The following is a 19737-nucleotide window of genomic DNA, read 5'->3' as shown; positions in this document are numbered from 1 at the left end:
CAGAAGGTGGAAAGTAGAGCCAAAAGAGGAATGTACATGGCTGGTTATAGCAACATAATCAAAGCCAAGAACAACAAACTCCATCAATCACCATGGTTGTTGTTAATATTACACTGCCAGAGCGAGAGCTTACGGCCCTCCTTTTCTGTTAAAAATCCAGAAATGAAGTGTTTCCAGGAATGTACTTTTTTTTTTTTTTTTTGCTGGGTTTTGCTGGGAAGTCTATGTATCAACACATGATACAGCGATACTTTAAGAAAATGCTTTTGCAAGAATTAAAAAAATAAAATAAAACAAAATAGTGGGCTGGGACTATGGGATCCCTAATGTCTTGATTCTGCCAATCTTTGAAATGCCTCCTATCTGTCCAATCCTGGACTATGAAAAGAGAACAGGTTCTGGAGTCAGAAACCTTAGGATTAGACCCTGCTTCTGTTAGTTACTGATCTTAGCTTTCACAAGCCTCCATTTCTTCCTCTGTGAAATGCAGAGGATTGTTTGTATGGCCTTGAAGGTCCCTTTCAACACTAGCCTTATAAAGATATATTGAGCTACTCTTAATCAACAGGGTTCGTCAGTAGTGACTATCTGAGCCAGCCTTCCCTCACTCACTGGGGCCCCTTGGGGTTGTTCCTTCCTCTCTTTTAAACAGAAAGTGCAGAGTGTGGGGTTTGAAACACTCCTAGAAGGCACAGACTGGGCACAGAGTGATCAAGAATGTGTATAGAGAACTAGATTGAATAGAGAAGAGGGCACAGGCAGAAAGACAGTTTCGGTCTGAGTACAGGAAGTCTGGTCTAGTGGACAGAGAGCTAGAGTTAAAGTAAAGAAGACCTGAGTTCAAATTGTACTCGATATTAATGTGGGGAACACTGAAACTCTCTCTCTCTCTCTCTGACTTTGGGGGGACCCCTTGAGAAACTCCTTAAATCCTCGGAGAAGCTCTCCCCTGAGAGACCCACCTTAGGGAATCAAGATAAGTGGTTTCATTCTGTTATCTTGGTGGGACTAGTTGAGTCCAGGACCACTCCTACTTAGCCCAGCCTGGAGATCTAGATTTCTTTCTTTTTTTTTTTTTTAATTTTTAATTTTTTATTATAGTTTTTATTGACAAAACATATGCATAAGTAATTTTTCAACACTGACCCTTGCAAAACCTTCTGTTCCAATATTTCTCCTCTTTCCCCCCACGTCCTCCCTTAGATGGCAGGCAGTCCCATACATGTTAAATATGTTAAAGTATATGTTAAATACAATATATGTATACATATTTATACAGTTGTCCTGCTACATAGAAAAAATCAGATTTAGAAAGAAGGTAAACATAACTGGGAAGAAAAACAAAAATGCAAGCAAACAATAACAGAAAGAGTGTAAACGCTATGTTGTGGTCCACACTATTTCCCAGTGTCTTTCGCTGGATGTAGCTTATTAGAATTCTTACAAAGTGCTAAGTCAGTGGAATTGACAGAGACAATGGTTGTTTAGCAGGTGCTTAACATTTCTCTAGATGTACTTAGTACTTATTAGAGTTCCACAAGATTCACACCTTTAAGAGAGCATATATAAGGAGAAGCCCACTAAAGGACAAGCCCACTAACACACAAGCCCACTCTCGGAGGTAGAGTCAGATTCATTCCATATTCCACCTTTATGCTGGCTGGAGATTCAGAGGGAGCTAGAGGATGAAGCTGGCAGAGGCAAAGGACTAGCAGCAGGAACCAGGGAGAGAGATAGGCCTCTAAGAAAGCTAACAACAAGGAAGGAGACAAGACTTGAAAAAATAAAGGATTTGGACTTTAACTCCTGGCTGAATTTGAGGTGATTATTACTGTGAACTGAAACGAAGGCTGCCTCCAGAAGCCCCCGCAAGAAACCTTCTCCCCAAGAACTTTATATTTTAGAGAAGAACATTACAGTAGCTGGTTCTGTTCATCACTGATCAACTGGAACTGATTTGGATCCTCTCATTGTTGAAGAGGGCCACGTCCATCAGAATTGATCCTCTTATTGAAGTATATAATGATCTCCTGGTTCTACTCATTTCACTCAGCATCAGTTCCTATGAGTCTCTCTAGGCCTCTCTGAAATCATCCTGCTTTTCATTTCTTACAGAACAATAATATTCCATAACATTCATATACCACAATTTATTCAGCCATTCTCCAACTGATGGGCATCCATTCATTTTCTAGTTTCTAGTCACTACAAGAAGGGCTGCCACAAACATTTTGGTACATATAGGTCCCTTTCCCTTCTTTAGTATCTCTTTGGGATATAAGCCCAGTAGTAGCACTGCCGGATCAAAGGGTATGCACAGTTTGACAACTTTTTGAGCATAGTTCCAAATTGCTGGAGATCTAGATTTCTGTGGATCCTACTGAGCTTACAATTGGCTCCATCACTCCCAGTAAACTGTCTCACTCTACTAGAAATCTAGGCCTAGGGGCAGTAATCTCATTCAATTGAAATTTCTATTCATTTTGCAAAGATTTTGGTCGGATTTCAACTCAAACTGCACCCAGACCATAGCGAAAGTTTCAGATTATAAAAAGGGGCAACTTGGGGCTCATTCCTTACTGAAGGCCTAAAGTAGCTTGCTCAGCTGCTAGGACCCTCTGCCCATTCTCTTTTCAGTGTTAATCTCTCTTTATCTCTGTCACCTATTTCCCTACCAGTTCCACACTCCATTTTACCTCCCTGTCGGGATTTCTCTGCTATGAACTTTATCTCTCTCTCTGCCAGGACTCCTCTGCTAGACTTTTACTTTTCTGTGGGAACCTTGCCACAAAGGAAGTCAGCTTCCTAGCAAAAGCTGACTTCCCAGTGCCAATAAACTTCTTTTTGCCAGTCTGTTGGGTTCATAAATTCATTTACAAAGGACCTTCACTGACAGAAGAGGTCCCTACAACTCTCTACCCTGCCCCAAGCCTCATCAATATATATTAGTTGAACAGGCCACTTAATCTAAACCTGTCTCCTCCTCAGTAAAATGCAATAACAGCACCTGGCTCAGTTGATCAGTAGGATCCAATGAGGTAACAAATGATAAAAATGCTTTCTAAACTTTGAGATGCTATACAAATGTCAATGGTGATGATTATTTTATTTTATTTTTTATTGAAGCTTTTTATTTTCAAAACATATGCAAAGATAATTTTTCACCACTGACCCTTGCAAAACCTTGTGTTCCAATTTCCCTCCTTGCCCCATCCCCTCCCCTAGATGGCAAGTAATTCAATATATGTTTCACATGGTAAAATATATGTAAATCCAATACAGATATATATATATTTATACAATGATCTTGCTGCACAAGAAAAATCAGATCAAAAAGAAAAAAAAATGAGAAAAAATAAAATTCAAGCAAACAACAACAAAAAGAAAGCCAACAATCAGAAGACCTACAAGTATGCAAGACTCCTTTATAAAGTCAGACTTTGGGGGACTATGTTGGCTACTTTTTATCTTTTCAAAAAATTCTTTTTTTTTTAAAATTTAATAGCCTTTTATTTACAGGATATATGTATGGGTAACTTTGCAGCATTAACAATTGCCAAACCTCTTGTTCCATTTTTTCACCTCTTACCCCCCCACCCCCTCCCCCAGATGGCAGGATGACCAGTAGATGTTAAGTACATTAAAATATAAATTAGATACACAATAAGTATACATGACCAAAACGTTATTTTGCTGTACAAAAAGAATCAGACTCTGAAATATTGTACAATTAGCTTGTGAAGGAAAGCAAAAATGCAGGTGGGCATAAATAGAGGGATTGGGAATTCAATGTAATGGTTTTTAGTCATCTCCCAGAGTTCTTTTTCTGGGCGTAGCTGGTTCAGTTCATTGCTGCTCCATTGGAAATGATTTGGTTGATCTCGTTGCTGAGGATGGCCTGGTCCATCAGAACCGGTCATCATCTAGTATTGTTGTTGAAGTATATAATGATCTCCTGGTCCTGCTCATTTCACTCAGCATCAGTTCGTGTAAGTCTCTCCAGGCCTTTCTGAAATCATCCTGTTGGTCATTTCTTACAGAACAGTAATATTCCATAATTTTCATATACCACAATTTATTCAGCCATTCTCCAACTGATGGACATCCATTCAGTTTCCAGTTTCTAGCCACTACAAAAAGGGCTGCCACAAACATTCGTGCACATACAGGTCCCTTTCCCTTCTTTATAATCTCTTTGGGATATAATCCCAGTAGTAACACTGCTGGATCAAAGGGTATGCACAGTTTGATAACTTTTTGAGCATAGTTCCAAACTACTCTCCAAAATGGTTGGATTCGTTCACAACTCCACCAACAATGAATCAATGTCCCAGTTTTCCCACATCCCCTCCAACAATCATCATTATTTTTTCCTGTCATCTTAGCCAATCTGACAGGTGTGTAGTGGTATCTTAGAGTTGTCTTAATTTGCATTTCTCTGATTAATAATGACTTGGAGCATCTTTTCATATGACTAGAAATAGTTTCAATTTCTTCATCTGAGAATTGTCTGTTCATATCCTTTGACCATTTTTCAATTGGAGAATGGCTTGATTTTTTATAAATTAGAGTTAATTCTCTATATATTTTGGAAATGAGGCCTTTATCAGAACCTTTGACTGTAAAAATATTTTCCCAGTTTATTGCTTCCCTTCTAATCTTGTCTGCATTAGTTTTGTTTGTACAAAAACTTTTCAGTTTGGTATAATCGAAATTTTCTATTTTGTGATCAGTAATGATCTCTAGTTCTTCTTTGGTCATAAAGACCTTCCCCTTCCACAGGTCTGAGAGGTAAACTATCCTGTGTTCCTCTAATTTATTAATAATTTCATTCTTTATGCCTAGGTCATGAACCCATTTTGACCTTATCTTGGTCAAAAAATTCTTTAGTATAAAGGATAACCTTGGGAAATGTAGGTTATCAGGAATCCAGAAAACTTGAATTATCATCCTGCTTTTTGATATTTACTAACTGTGTGACTATCCGCTAAGTCACTGAAGCTCTCTCAGCCTCAGTTTCTTCATCTGTAAAATGGAGCTAATAATAGCCCTCCCTCACAATGGATCAAATGAGATAACATGTATATAGTGTTTTGGAAACTTTAAAGGGTTGTATAAATACTAGTTGTTACTATTAATAATCTAAAACACACGGCTATTAATATTCTAAAACAGCAGAGCAAAGTGGGCAATGACAACTGAAAACCAGAAACCCAGAGAGAGGAAGTGGATGCCCAAGTATTCCAACCACCAATTTGAGGATCTATCCACTACTATCCACCACATCATCCCCCCCCCCCCCTCCTTTGGAGAGTTAGAAACAGTTAACAATGAAAGACTGGAGGCTGGGGAGGGGGCTGAAGTAGGAGGAGAAAGAGAAGAAGAAACAAGATAGGAGGGGTATAGTATGGAAGAAAGCTGGAACTAGAATCAGGAAGACCTCTGCACTTTAACTAGCTCTCTAAGGTTTGTATGCAATGAGTTGGGTCCCTGAGATATTATTATCCCCATTATCCCAGAAAACCGAGGCTTATGGAGGTATTGTAACTTGCTCAAAGTCATAGAGCTTACCAGATGCACAATTAGAACTCAAGTCTTGTGGTACTCCAATTTCTCTCCACTGGATCTTACTACATGGGTGTGTGTGATCTTGAGTGAATCTCTTCCCCACTCAGCCTCAGTTTTGTCAATTGTAAAAATGGGTATTTCCATCTCTGAAGAGAAGGTGGGGAAGGATGAAGAAGAGTGGCAGCAGTGTGAAAAAAGTTCAGAAGGGAGACGAGAAGAAAGACATCTATAGCAAAGGAAAGAGCTGGGATCTCTCTCCCTTGGGAGCTGTAATCTGGATAGCCCATTTGTACTCCACAAATTGGTCTGAAGACGGATTCCCCATTCCCCTGTTTGACCCTAGAAGGCACAACCAGGAACAGCTTGTGGAACACTCAAATAGACAGATTGAAGTTTGACATGTATCGGGGAAAGGGCTCTCTTTTCCCATCACTGGAAGTCTTCCTGTACAGACTAGATGACCATCCATCAGGGTATTACAATGGAAATTCTTTGTTGGCCATGACCTGGACAAGGTGACCACTGGGGTTCCTTCCAACTCTGATTTTCTGTGATTCTGCTTTGTAGAAAGATAATTAAAATGTCTCAGCTCCCATTGAACCTCCATCTTGGGTGCCAAGCCCCAGCAATGAGTATCCATCTCTGACACTAAGCCCTTATTCCTTATAGTGATCCTCGATCCCCACTATCTCCATCTCTGACAAAATAAACTTTCTTAACCATCACCACGCTCCATTCCCTAATGCTGAGCCCCCATCAGTGGTGCACCCTGATGCCTTTATTCTCAGTATCAGGACTCAATTCCTAACACTGACCTCCCCCATCTTTGACACATTGAAATTTTCATTCCTAGCACTAAGAAGTCAATCTCTAACACTTAACCTCTTTCTTCTGAGCCCCTCTTTCTTGCTCCATGGAAATGACTCATTTCCATAGAGTCATTGAAGTTTCAGGGGAAATTCTGACTTGTTCTGAAAGGTGCTTCCCCTCTGCCACCTCACTTAGTTTTCCCTTGGGGAAGCCTTGTTCTAGGACCATGTGAGTGAGAGAGGGTTCAATTTGTTTGCTGATTCATAGCTTAAACTTTTACACTGGCCTATAATATTCGTTTATTCTGCATCTGGCTAGAGATGTTTCCCTCCAAACATCATAAAGGAGCAACTGAGAATAAAAAAGGAGGAATGGGAAGTGATGTGAAAGTTGCCTAGATTTCATCATTCCATGGCTTTGTGGTCATTTAACCAGTCGTGTGACTTTGGGTTGAAAATCTTACCTCCGGGAGTGAATCCGATGACAGCCACCTCCAGCTCTGGGGACAATGATCTTATGAATGTGATCCATGTAACCATGGCAAGGGGCTAAGGGCAGGGGGATGGGGCTGGGGCTGGCTCTGAGGTGGGAGGTTTCAAAAACAGGTTAGTAATTTCTTCCTGTTCCCTAGAAGCAGACATTTTAAAATGTGATTTCCTAAGATCCCACTCCTCTTGCCAGGTTAAAATAAATAACTAGGGAGGGTTAGTTACTATTAGCAAAATAGTGGCCATTTGAAAAATAGGGCCAGGGATCTTATTCAAAAAGCTCTTCTTTGTCTGACTACCACAATGCCTGAAATTCTACCATGAGAGCTTAAATTCAAAGGATTATAGACTTAGAATTGGAAGGGACCTTAGAAATTATGTGTCTCATTTTATAAGATTTAATGATTTGCCCAAGGAACCCTTTGATTCAAGAGCCCAGCACATCCCACTGTATGTCTTGAAATATTCTTCTGTGTGCCAGTCGGTGGAAATGACCAGGGAGGTGCATTGAATGGGAATTAGGACAGAATCTGAGAGCAAGGCGATATGAATAGGGGCTCCCACCTGATTGGGGGGGTTAGTGCTAAGAGGAGGCAATTGGGGAAAAATCCTACATATTTTAAAATGACCTCTCCATGGATATTTGTCTTCCCTGATAGAATCTAAGTTCTTTGAGGATGAAGAAGTTTTATTTTTGATTTTGTATTTTTAGCTCTTAGTACAGGACTTGGCACACAGTAGGGGTGGGGGACTTGCTGTTCATAGATCCTTAATAAATACTTGTTTGATGGATTATTGGATTAATTAGCTATTAATTGGATTAATTAGGTATTAATTAGATATCTGCTCACAATTGCTCCATGAGCATGACAATGATGCCCCTCCCTATTCCTGGAATGGCATCAGACATAGAGTCTGCTGCTTTTCTTGTTTCCCTCTCCCCCTAACACAGAGCTGAGAGCTAGACATAGATGAGGAGCATCCGGGGCCTGGCAAGAAATATCAATGAAAGGGAAGCAACATGCATCTCTCACATGTCCTAGAGTCCTTGTGTCTTGAAACATACAGCTCTGTGATGGGAAGAAAAAACCACAGTCACGCAGAGACCTTTCTCCCTCCCAGGAACTGGGACCCGGGTTGCATGTACTTGCTGTGGATCCTCACCCAGGCTGGCCCTTTTTGGGAAGTGCCCCAGCTGCAAATCCTTCTTCCGGCCCTCCTCTTGTCAAAATTACATCCCAGACCAACCTCGGCAGCTTCCACTCCAGGGGATTTGCTCCAAAAGGTGGTTAATATATTCACTCTTACAAGGGTTCCTTCATTGATTATTACTATTATTATTATTTTAATAGCTTTTTATTTACAAGTTATATGCCTGGGTAATTTTACAGCATTGATAACTGCCAAACCTTTTGTTCTAATTTTTCCCCTCCTTCCCCCCACCTCCTCCCCTAGATGGCAGGATGACCGATACATGTTAAATATGTTAAAGTATAAATTAAATACAATATAAGTATACGTGTCCAAACTGTTATTTTGCTGTACAAAAAGAATCGGACTCTGAAATAGTGTACAATTAGCCTGTGAAGGAAATCAAAAATGCAGGTGGGCATAAATATGGGGATTGGGAATTGTATGTAGTGGTCCATAGTCATCTCCCAGAGTTCTTTCTCTGGGCGTAGCTGGTTCAGTTCATTACTGCTTCATTGGAACTGATTTGGTTCATCTCATTGCTGAAGATGGCCACGTCCATCAGAATTGATCATCATATAGTATTGTTGTTGAAGTATATTCATTGGTTATTATTATTGACATTGTTCCTGACTTGAACCTTGACTTAGAACTCCTAGTGAGAAACTCCCTTAGATGATGTATACAGTCACCAGCTCTGTCATTTACAGTTGCCCAGAAGCACTGAAAGGGTTAAAGGGCTTGCCAAGGGTCACAGAGTCAATATATATCACAGGCAGGACTTGAATCCGGGTCTTTCTGGCTCCCAAAGAAAGCTTTATACTCATTACATTACCTATAATAATTTACTACCACCTATAATAATTATTGATTTTGTTTATTTCTACATGACCTTCATTTCTGAATGTATTTTTCCTCCTCCTTATTCAAGGAGTCTTCCCTTATAATGCAATTTTTAAACACTTAATCATAATTTCAGTGCCTATTCAAATACTAAGCGGGTTAGGTAGCACAGTGGATAGAATGCCAGGCCTGGAGTCCGGAAGACTCATCTTCCTCTGTCTAAATCTGGCCTCAGACATTTACTAGCTGGGTGACCCTGGGCAAGTCATGTTTGCTGATTCATAGCTTAAACCTTTGCAGTTGCCTAGTAGTCATTTATTTTGTCTGGCTAGAACTATTTCCCTCCAATCATAATAAAGGAACAACTGAAAATAAAAAAGGAGGAATGGGAAGTGATGTGAAAGTTGCCTGTATTTCATCATCCCATGGACTTTGTGGTCATTTAACCAGTCGTGTGACCTTGGGTTAAAAACCTTACCTCCGAGAGTGAATCAGATGACAGCCACCTCTAGCTCTGGGGACAAGATCTCAGGAATGTGATCATTCACCCTATTTGCTTCAGTTTCCTCATGTAAGATGAGGTAGAGAAAGAAATGGCAAACCACTGCCAAGAAAACGCCAAATGGGGTCAACCAAAATGACTGAATAACAACTCGCACGCTGCCAAATAGACATGGAGGAAATCATGTAATAATGCTGACTAGCTTCTCTCTATTAGCGAGACTCAAGTGGGTCCTCACTGCAACCAGGCAATTTGCCTACATCTCTCTAATTAATTCCCTCTTCTGTTCACTACAGTGACTGCTCCAAACCTCTCCTCGTGTCTCCCAAACCCCTTCCTCCCCTTCACACTTTTAATCAAAGGGCATTGCCTCTTACTTTATTAAAAAAAAAAAAAAAAAAGCTGATCAATCATTTGCTGGATATTCCCTCTTCTTCCTTTTTTTATATTTCAAAACCATTTGACTTTGAAGGGGGAAGGAAGGGGAAAGGGCCAAGCATTTATTAAATACCTATTGTGTGCCAGCCTCTGTGCTAAGCACTTATAAATATTGATCTCTTCACTTTTTCTCCAGTCTCTGATGTACTTATATCCCCTGTGCTTCATACATTGATTGATGAGAAAGTGGCCTTCTCCTTAATTAATTAATCCAACCTTTCTAGCCTTGAGCCCATTCCCTACCAACTTCACCAGAGGATTCTTCTAAGTTATCTCTCAAGCCTGATCTTTTTTTTTCTAATTCCTTCTCTGCTGCCCATAAATACACCCTCAAAAGACTTCTATTCCTTCAAACTGTCGTGCTATAGGGTCCTTCTCCTTCTTGGCCATATTTCTAGAAAAAGCTATTTCCACTTAGCTGTCCTTACTTCCTTTCCATCACTTTGCCATCTGGCATCTGAGGTTACTCAATGAAACTGCAGAGTAGCCAAAGATTTCAAAATTCTCAAATAGTGTGATCTTTTTTCGGCTCTTATCTTGATCTTATCTTCTCTGCTACACTTGCTGCTGTTAACTCTGATATCTTTGAGGTAACTCTCAGCTTCCCTCCTCCCACTTGGTCACTCCTTCTCAGTCTTCTTTGCTGGATCCTCTTCGTGACCACACTCCCTAACTATGTGTGTACTTCAAGCTTCTGTTCTGTGACCTCTTTCTTCTCTTTGTACTTTTTCTGGGTAATTTCATCACCTTTCATGGTTGTTCTACTCTCTCTGTGCTGATGACTCCCTGATCTTTCTACATAACCTCACCCCCTCCCATGAGCTCCATTCCCAATTCCTGGTAGATTTTAAGCATTCCAAAGACATTTCAAACTTGACATGTCCAAAAGAGATCTCTATCTTCCCTTTCACCTCAACTGACCCCTCTTTCTGAACTTTCATACTTCTTTTGAGGGCACTACCATCATTCAGTCACCCCACTGTCATCCTAGAAACCTCATCTTCTTCACCCTATGTATCTAAACAGTTGCCAAATCTTGTCATTTCTATCTCCTCTCAAATTAATTCCCTTCTCAGTATTCACAGAGCTAATCCACCAACTTACTCGGGCTCTCACCATTTCTTGCCTAATCCATTATATCAGCCTCCTCACCTATTTCCCTTGAAACCCTTATCCCTCTCTTTTTTTTCCTAAAGTATCATATAATTTTATTTTATTTTTTTATTGAAATTTTTCTTTTCTTTATTTTTTAAATTATTATAGCTTTTAATTTTCAAAACATATGCATGGGTAATTTTTCAACATTGACCCTTACAAAACCTTCTGTCTCAACTTTTCCCTCCTTCCCCCTACACCCCCTCTCCTAGATGGCAGGTAGTCCCATACATGTTAAATCTGTTAAAGTATATGTTAAATATGATATGTGTATACATATTTATACAGTTAGCTTGCTGCACAAGAAAAATCCGATTTAGAAAGAAGGTAAAAATAATCTGAGAAGGAAAACAAGAATGCAAGCAGACAATAACAGAAAGAATGGAAATGCTATGCTGTGGTCCACACTCATTTCCTAGTGCTCTTTCTCTGGGTGAAGCTGATTCTCTTCATTACTGAACAATTGGAACTGATTTGGATTCTCTCATTGTTGAAGAGAGCCACGTGTATCAGAATTTATCATCATGTAGTGTTGTTGTTGCTGTGTATAATGAATGATCTCCTGGTCCTGCTCATTTCACTCAGCATCAGTTCGTGTAAGTCTCTCCAGGTCTTTCTGAAATCATCCTGTTGGTCATTTCTTACCGAACAATAATATTCCATAACATTCATATACCACAATTTACCCAACTGTTCTCCAAGTGATGGGCAGCCACTCAGTTTCCAGTTTCTGGCCACTACAAAAAGGGCTGACACAAACATTTTTGCACATACAGGCCCCTTTCCCTTCTTTAAAATCTCTTTGGGATATAAACCCAGTAACATTGCTGGATCAGTATGCACAGCTTGATAACTTTTTGAGAAGCTTTTTTATTTTCAAAACATATACAAAGATAATTTTTCAACATTGATCCTTGCAAAACCTTGTGTTCCAATTTCTCCTCCTTCCCCCACCCCCTCCCCTAAATGGAAATAATCCAATTATGATAAAAACATGGTAAAATATATATATAAATCCAATATAGGCATACATATTTGTGCAATTATCTTGCTGCAAAAGAAAAGGCAGATCAAAAAGGGGAAAAAATGAGCAAGAGAAGAAAATTCAAGCAAACAACAACAAAAGAGTGAAAATGCTATGTTGTGATCCACACTCAGTTCCCATAGTCCTCTCTCTGGGTGTAGATGATTATCATCATCACAAAATTATTGGAACTGGCTAGAATCACTTCATTGTTGATAAGAGTCACATCCATCAGAACTGATCAACGTATAATCTTGTTGCTGAGTACAGCGTTCTCTTGGTTCTACTCACTTCACTCAGCATCAGTTCCTGTAAGTCTCTCCGGGCCTCTCTGAAATTATCCTGCTGCTCGTTTCTTACAGAACAATAATATTCCATAACATTCATATATCACAACTTATTCAGCCATTCTCCAATTGATGGGCATCCTCTCAGTTTTCAGTTTCTTGCCACCACAAAAAGGGCTGCCACGAACATTTTTTGCACATGTGGGCCCCTTCTCCTTCTGATCAATCCTCTACACTGCTGTCAAAGGGATTATTCTCAATCTGACTAATAAGAGAAATTCTGATTCCCTATTACCTTTATGATCAAATATAACCCTGCCCTTTCCAAGCTGACCCCAGCCTTTCTATGTAGACTTACACATTCTACAATCCAGCATTTATGAAGTGACTCCTATGAACTAGATGGCATGCTAAGCACAATGAATGCAAAGATGGAAAAAGAAACCAGTCCCTGACCTCAAGAATTTCATTCTTGGGGGCAAAGGGAGGCTCTGGCATGGACAGCAGCATATACTGGGGAAGAGGAGATCAGCTAAGTGAATACAAATTAATGGTATTTTTATAATTACAAAAAAATTTACAATTTACAAAAAAGGAAGGGCTTCTTAGAGAATGATTGAATGATTTAATAATTGAGCCTAGTCTTCAAGAGAAATGGGAGTAAACTGCTTGCATTTTTGTTCTTCTTCCCAGGTTATTTATACCTTCTAAATCCAATTCTCCCTGAGCAACAAGAAAACTGTTCGGTTCTGCACACATATATTGTATCCAAGATCTACTGTAATCTATTTAACATGTATAGGACTGCTTGCCATCTTTGGGGAGAGGGTGGAGGGAGGGAGGGGAAAAATCAGAACAGAAGTGAGTGCAAGGGATAATGTTATAAAAAATTACCCTGGCATGGGTTCTGTCAATAAAAAGTTATTTAATTAAAAAAAAAAGAGAGAGAGAAATGGGATTCCAAGAGGCAGAAGTGAAGAGAGAGAAGAAATCATCCCAAGAATGGGAGAAATTTAGGATTATAGATTTCTAGAGCTAGAAGGCACACAAAAGTTTTTTGGGGGTTTTTGTTTTGTTTTGTTTGCTTAAATCCCAATTTTTATAGATGAGAAAACTGAGAGTCAAGGAATTGAAATGATGTGTCTACTGAATACATCAGAAGCAAGATTTGAACTGAGGTTTTCAGGACTACCTTTAGAATCAGTTTTCTTTCTACTGTACCACAATGTCTCCCTGTTGTTATGCCTCCCAAAGCATGTTTTTAAAGAATCATGGAATGAAGATTACCTATCCATTATCTAGTCTAGATATCCCAGGCTGAGGGCCATGGAATCCTGGAAGACAGCTGAGCCATTCCAAGGGAATCCATGGCTAGTATTGTATTTTTCTTCCCCCCCCCCATAGTATTTTATTTTTCCAAATACATGTAAATATAGTTTTCAACATTCATTTTTGTAAGATTTTGTGTTCCAATTTTTTTCCCCTTTCTCCTTTTTCTGCCCGTTTTCTAAGATAGCAAACAATCTTATATGGATTATACTTGTACATAATATTGTATTTTTTCGTGCTTAAAAAACGATCAGGTTAACTACTATCACACTGGGGTTCACAACTATGTTTTATGTAAAATTGAAATCCTTATTTTTAAATAAATTCAAAACATTTTTTAATTTTAATTTTTTAAATAATAGCTTTCTATTATCAAAATCTATGCAAAGATAGTTTTCAACATTTTTCCTTGCAAAACCTTGTGTTCCGAATTTTTCTCCCTTCCTCTTCCACTTCCTCCAGACAACAAGCCCATCCGATATATGTCTAACATGTACAATTCTTCTAAACATATTTCCACATTTATCGTGCTGCACAAGAAAAATCAGATCAAAAAGGGGGGAAAATGAGAAAGAAAACAAAATGCAAGCAAACAAACAACAAAAAAGGTGAAAATATATGTTGTGATACACATTCAGCTCCAACAGACCTCTTTCTGGATGGAGATGGCTCTCTCCATCACAAGTCTATTGGATAAATTCAAAATATTAAAGATTGTATCATTTAAAAAACTTAGAAGCCGATTTTCTACCTTTCACAGCTATGGATAGAAGATATATACTTAACTACTTCAAGAAAAGAAGCTTGATAAAAGATAAAATAGATCATTTTGATTACATGAAATTAAATAGCTTTTGCCAAAACAAATCAATACATGTGTGATAAGAAAACTGTTGACTGAGGGGGAAAATGTGTATTTCAAATACTTCTGTTTAATAAAAGACTGATTACAAGGAGTCTAGACATAGATAAAACTAAAAGCAATTCCTCTATATAAATAGTTAAAAGATATGAACAAACAATTCTCACTAGAAGAATTTCCATCTCTTTATAACTATATTTAAGATTGCAGACTCACTGATAAGAAGAGGATTGCAAATGAAAGAATCTCAAGGTTTTATCTCCCTTACAGGAAAATGGCAAAAATTACCAAATTAAGAATAGTCACTGCTGGGGACAGGGGGGGGGGGGGGGGGGGGGTTGGGAGGAAGGGAGAAGAGGGTTGTGGAAAGATACGCTAATGCATTGCTATTTTTTTCTTTAAAATAGTTTTATTATAAAAGCACAGTTATTTATGTTTGTAGATTTTAAAAACACTTTTCAGAGTATCTTTATCAGATGCACGTAAATTTTCCAAGGATATGGAGGTTACTTAACTTCTTTATCATAAAAGCAAAAACTATTAAAAGGAAGGAAGAACTTCAAAATATGGTGGAATACATGTGGCCTCAGGAATATAAATAATATGTTTATCCAGCTTGGGTACAAGGGTCTCAGCTGAAATCAGCATGAATGTAAACCAGAATCTGGCCTCACTTTTTGCACAGTCACTAATTTCTAGGTTATGTGATGGGCGAAAACTGAAATAATTGAAGAAATAAAAATTCAAGCTTCTGAGCTAAATAATGCATGTCAGCTGCATAAAACACAGGACCTCTCAGCTTGGCATGGGACCCTGAATAAAGGGAGAGATACATTTTTATGTATTGAGAAAAAAACAAATAACGTAATACAACCAGAATTCAAAATTAGGTAATCTGATTTCCAACTGGAGGAATGATTAGCAGTTTTCCAAGTGGGAGGGGAAGAGCAAACAGGTGTAATTGCCTGAAATAAAAAAAGAGGTGTCTCCCTTGCTCTAAGTGTCAGAATAATCAAGAGATATGGAAATAATAACTGATCGATCAGTATGGACCCAGTTTTCATATAAGACATATGGGTTACTTGAGATACTTAATTTTGAGAAAACCCCTTGAATCGTTTGTTGGATCTGACTGGGTTTCTGTTCAACATAACTTAAGTGTTACTTAAGGGTCTCTAAGCCCCAGGAGAGGCAGTCCAGTTTCCAAGACACAGGATTAGGTTTAAATAATGCAATAACATTTTCTCATAATTTCTATAATAAATAAAGATTTCTCATAGGACAGAATTTGGACTAGACTTGTAATTGCTTAAAAAGAGAACTGAGCTAGATTCAGAATGGAGTCAGAAGAATGAGTCAGGAGTTCACACAATTCCCCAGTTCCCACAGGTATAAATTGAAAACACATTCAGAATGCCATCATTGCTTTATCTTTTTTCTTTCCTTTTAAGGACAATCTTGTTTTTATGAACACACTATTTCAGCGGTCATGTAAATAATACAATTGTCCATCCTTTGGAGCAAGAGCCTCATTAGGAGAAAAGCAGAGATGGGCATGAATGTAAAACATAATTTGACCTTCCTTTTTGCATGTAAGTGCAGATTGGAAACATATTCAGATACCCCATTGCTTTTCTTACACATTAAGGACAACCCTGTTTTTACAAACTCATTGTTTCAGTGATTTTATATGGTTTGTTAGTTTTTGAAGAGTTGCTCAAGACTTCCTCTTTCCATAGACTTTTCTTTTTCTTTCAGATCTCTCAGTTCCTGTGGGCAAGATTGATATTCCAGTTTCTTATGTGATAATAATAATAATAATAGTTAGCAATTACATAGCACCTATTATGTACTGAATACTGTGCTATATTTTCAATACCCCACCCTCCAATTTAAACTCTAAGGATAATTTCTCATAATATGAAAACCAACTTTTAATGAACTCATCACATATTAGGTAAAACTCCCTTGAATTTCCTTGAAACAAGAACTTTTTGATTGACATGGAATTTTAAAAAATCAGTCACTAAAATGGGTCACTTCTTTCACAGGTACTATTCCCTTGTAAGATAGGGAGGAACCCCAAGGAAGTCACTGACAAAAAGAAAGATTTATAGTAGTTCTTTTTTATGAGAGCAAAGAACTTAAAGCAAGGTAGGTATATTGACTTGGAAATGGCTAAACAAATTATGGGGCATGAACATAAAGGAATATTATTATGCTGAAAGAAATTACAGACATGATGAAGGTTGGGAAGAATGAACTTACATGAGCTAATTCCAAGTGAAGTAAGTAGAACAAGGAAGATGAGATAATAATAACAACAACAATGTCTGTGGAAAGGACAGCTGTCAAACCCAAAATGAATGTTGGGAAATTAAAAGAACAAGCTTGGCCACAAAGAAGAGATATGAGAAAGTCCTCCCTTCCCCCAGTCCCTCCTTTGCAGAGATATGGAATATTGTTTAGGTCAAATGACTTTGATGTTTTGTTGTTTTTTTTCCCCTCTTCTTCCTCTTTTTAAAAAATCACTTTCTTGGGGAAAAGGAGAAAGGATACAAGAGGAAATCTAAGAGATGTAAAAACAAAAAATGTTATTAAAATCAATTTTTAAAAATAAATATATAAAGACAATGATATTTTAAAAGGTTGAGGATTACAGATCTAATTAAACCCTTTCATTGTATGGAGGGGGAAACTGAACCCAGAACAGGGAAATGATTTGCTATTATTATTCATTTTACAGATTAAAAAACAAAAACAAAAAAACCTGAGGCTGTGAGAAGTTGACTTGACAGGAGTTACACAGCTAGTTCTAAAGCAAGATTAAACAGGTCTTTTTAGGGTAGGTAAGGGGCTCCATAGTGCACAAAACACTGGGATGTTGAGTCAGAAGACTTATCTTCCTAAATTCAAATCTGGCCTCAAACATTTCCTATCTGTGTTTCCCCAGAAACACAGCTTCTTATTAGTCTCATTTTTCTCACCTGTAAAATGATCTGGAGGAATAAATATCAAACTATTCCAGTATCTTTACCAAGAAAACCTCAAATGGGGTCATGAAAAGTTGGATAAGACGGAAATGACTCAACTTTCTGACTCCAAATCCAATCATAATCTATAGTCACTGAATGCCCTTCTGGGTTTCAATTTCTTGAACTATAAAATAATGGTGTTGATCCCAATGGCCTCTTACAATTCTGAAACTATCTTCTCAGGAAAGGTTAAATTGAGTTGCTAAAAACCTGAGCACTGCCTTAGTTTCCTCATCTATAAAAGACGGTATTGAACCGGATGGCTTCTAAGATCCTTTGAGGGCTGCTATATGAAGTCTAAGATTCTATGACATCCTAGATGAGAAGGAATAGGGAACCATTTCTTCCCAAAGCATCTTCTTCCATTTTGGGGACAGCAACATTTTGTGATGATTACCTATGTTGACTTAGTTCTCCATAATCCAATGATCAAAGAAAATTCCAAAAACCTCTTGATGGAAATGCCATTCATATCCAGAGAAAAAACTGATGGAATGTGAATGCAGATCAAAGTATACAATTTTTACCTTTTTTTGGTAGTTTTTTCCCTTTCATTCTCTTTCCTTTTATACAACATAACTAATACGGAAATAGATTTTACATGTCTGTACACATATAAGCCATATCAAATTGCTTGCTTTCTTAGAAAGGAGAGGATAAAGGAAGGAAGAAAATTTGGAATTCAAAATTATATTTAAAAATGAATGTTATATTTAACATGTATGGGTCTGCCTGCCATCTAGGGGAGGGAGTGGGGGGAAGGAGGGGAAAAGTTGAAAAAGAGGTTTTGCAAGAGTCTATGCTGAAGGATTACCCATGCATATATCTTGTAAATAAAAAGCTATAATAAAAAATTTTTTAATGAATGTTAAAAATTGTTTTTACGTGTAATTCGAAAAAATTAAAATACCATTTAAAGGGGGGGCAACCATATCAATTAAAAGTCTTTCTGTTGGCAAAGGGAAGACAGCTATTATTGTTATTATTTTTCTTTACCTAGTGGGTATTTTGATTTCTTTAGAGTCTTAGTCTCTCATCCCCAGCAGGAGATGGTCTCAATTCTGGGTCAGGTATCCAACTCTTTAGTAGAAAGGTCTGCTAATGTCCTCAGGCTCATGTCCCTCTTTATATTTTATCCAACTACTACCAGGTGAGGATGTGACTCTCTGTCAGGCACTTCACTCTCTAGTTTATGATGAACACTCCCTAAAGTCTTCTCATAGTCCTCTCTCAAGCTTAGATACCTGGTCATCCTGCATTATGAACTATTGAGCTAGTAACTACTTGTCATTTCCAGGATTCAGAGTTCCATGGTTTTCCAACTCCAAACCTCTTCCATTCTCTAGGGTAGAGTGATAAGATAAAAGCAAGAAACAGAACTAAACCCAGGATTCAAATCCCTTCTATCCATGATCTGGTCCCTTCATACACACAACTGTTACATCAACAAAATCCTCTAATCTCAAATTTCATTTTTCTAGGTCCCTATGATACATATAATAAGATTAAACAACTTAGTGTAAAATCATAAATAACAACAGAGTGGGAAGGGGAATTTCTGGCTCTAATAGCTGGTTGACCTTAGACAAACCACTTCTCTTCTATAAATTTCAGTTTTCCTTATCTAAAAATTGGGCATTCGATAAATATTTAATAATTGCTGAAATTTATAAAGTGTTTACTATGTACCAGACACTGTGCTGAGTGCTTTACAATTATCATCTCATTTTAGCCTAACAACAACTCTGAGAGACTGGTGCTATTATTATCCCAATTTTACAAATGGAGGAAATGAAGCAAACAGATTTAAACGACTTACCCAAGGTCACACAACTTGTAAGTGGCTGTGGCCAGAACTGAACTCAGGTCTTTCTGACTCCAGGCCCCATGTTACCTAAGAAGCACAATGACAGATAGGATGGAGTAAACAATGGAAAATCAGAGGACTTCCATTCAAATTCTAGTTCCTGGGCAGCATCAGATCTCTCAATTTCCTCATCAATTAAATGATGGAATTGGACTAAATGACTTCTAAATTACCTTCCAGGTACACATTTTGGTCCTATGCAACTGATGACTCTACTCAAAACTACATACCTAGTTAAGGATTATAGAGCAATAAAATCACTTATCTGTTGCTCCTTATTTATCCTCTGCAAAAAACCCATCCTGTCTGATTGATAGTACCTTGTTAAAAAAACATCC

The sequence above is a fragment of the Sarcophilus harrisii genome, chromosome 4 (genome assembly GCF_902635505.1).
Source record: "Sarcophilus harrisii chromosome 4, mSarHar1.11, whole genome shotgun sequence".
Taxonomy (NCBI): Eukaryota; Metazoa; Chordata; class Mammalia; order Dasyuromorphia; family Dasyuridae; genus Sarcophilus; species Sarcophilus harrisii.
This window is presented reverse-complemented; position numbering follows the sequence as displayed.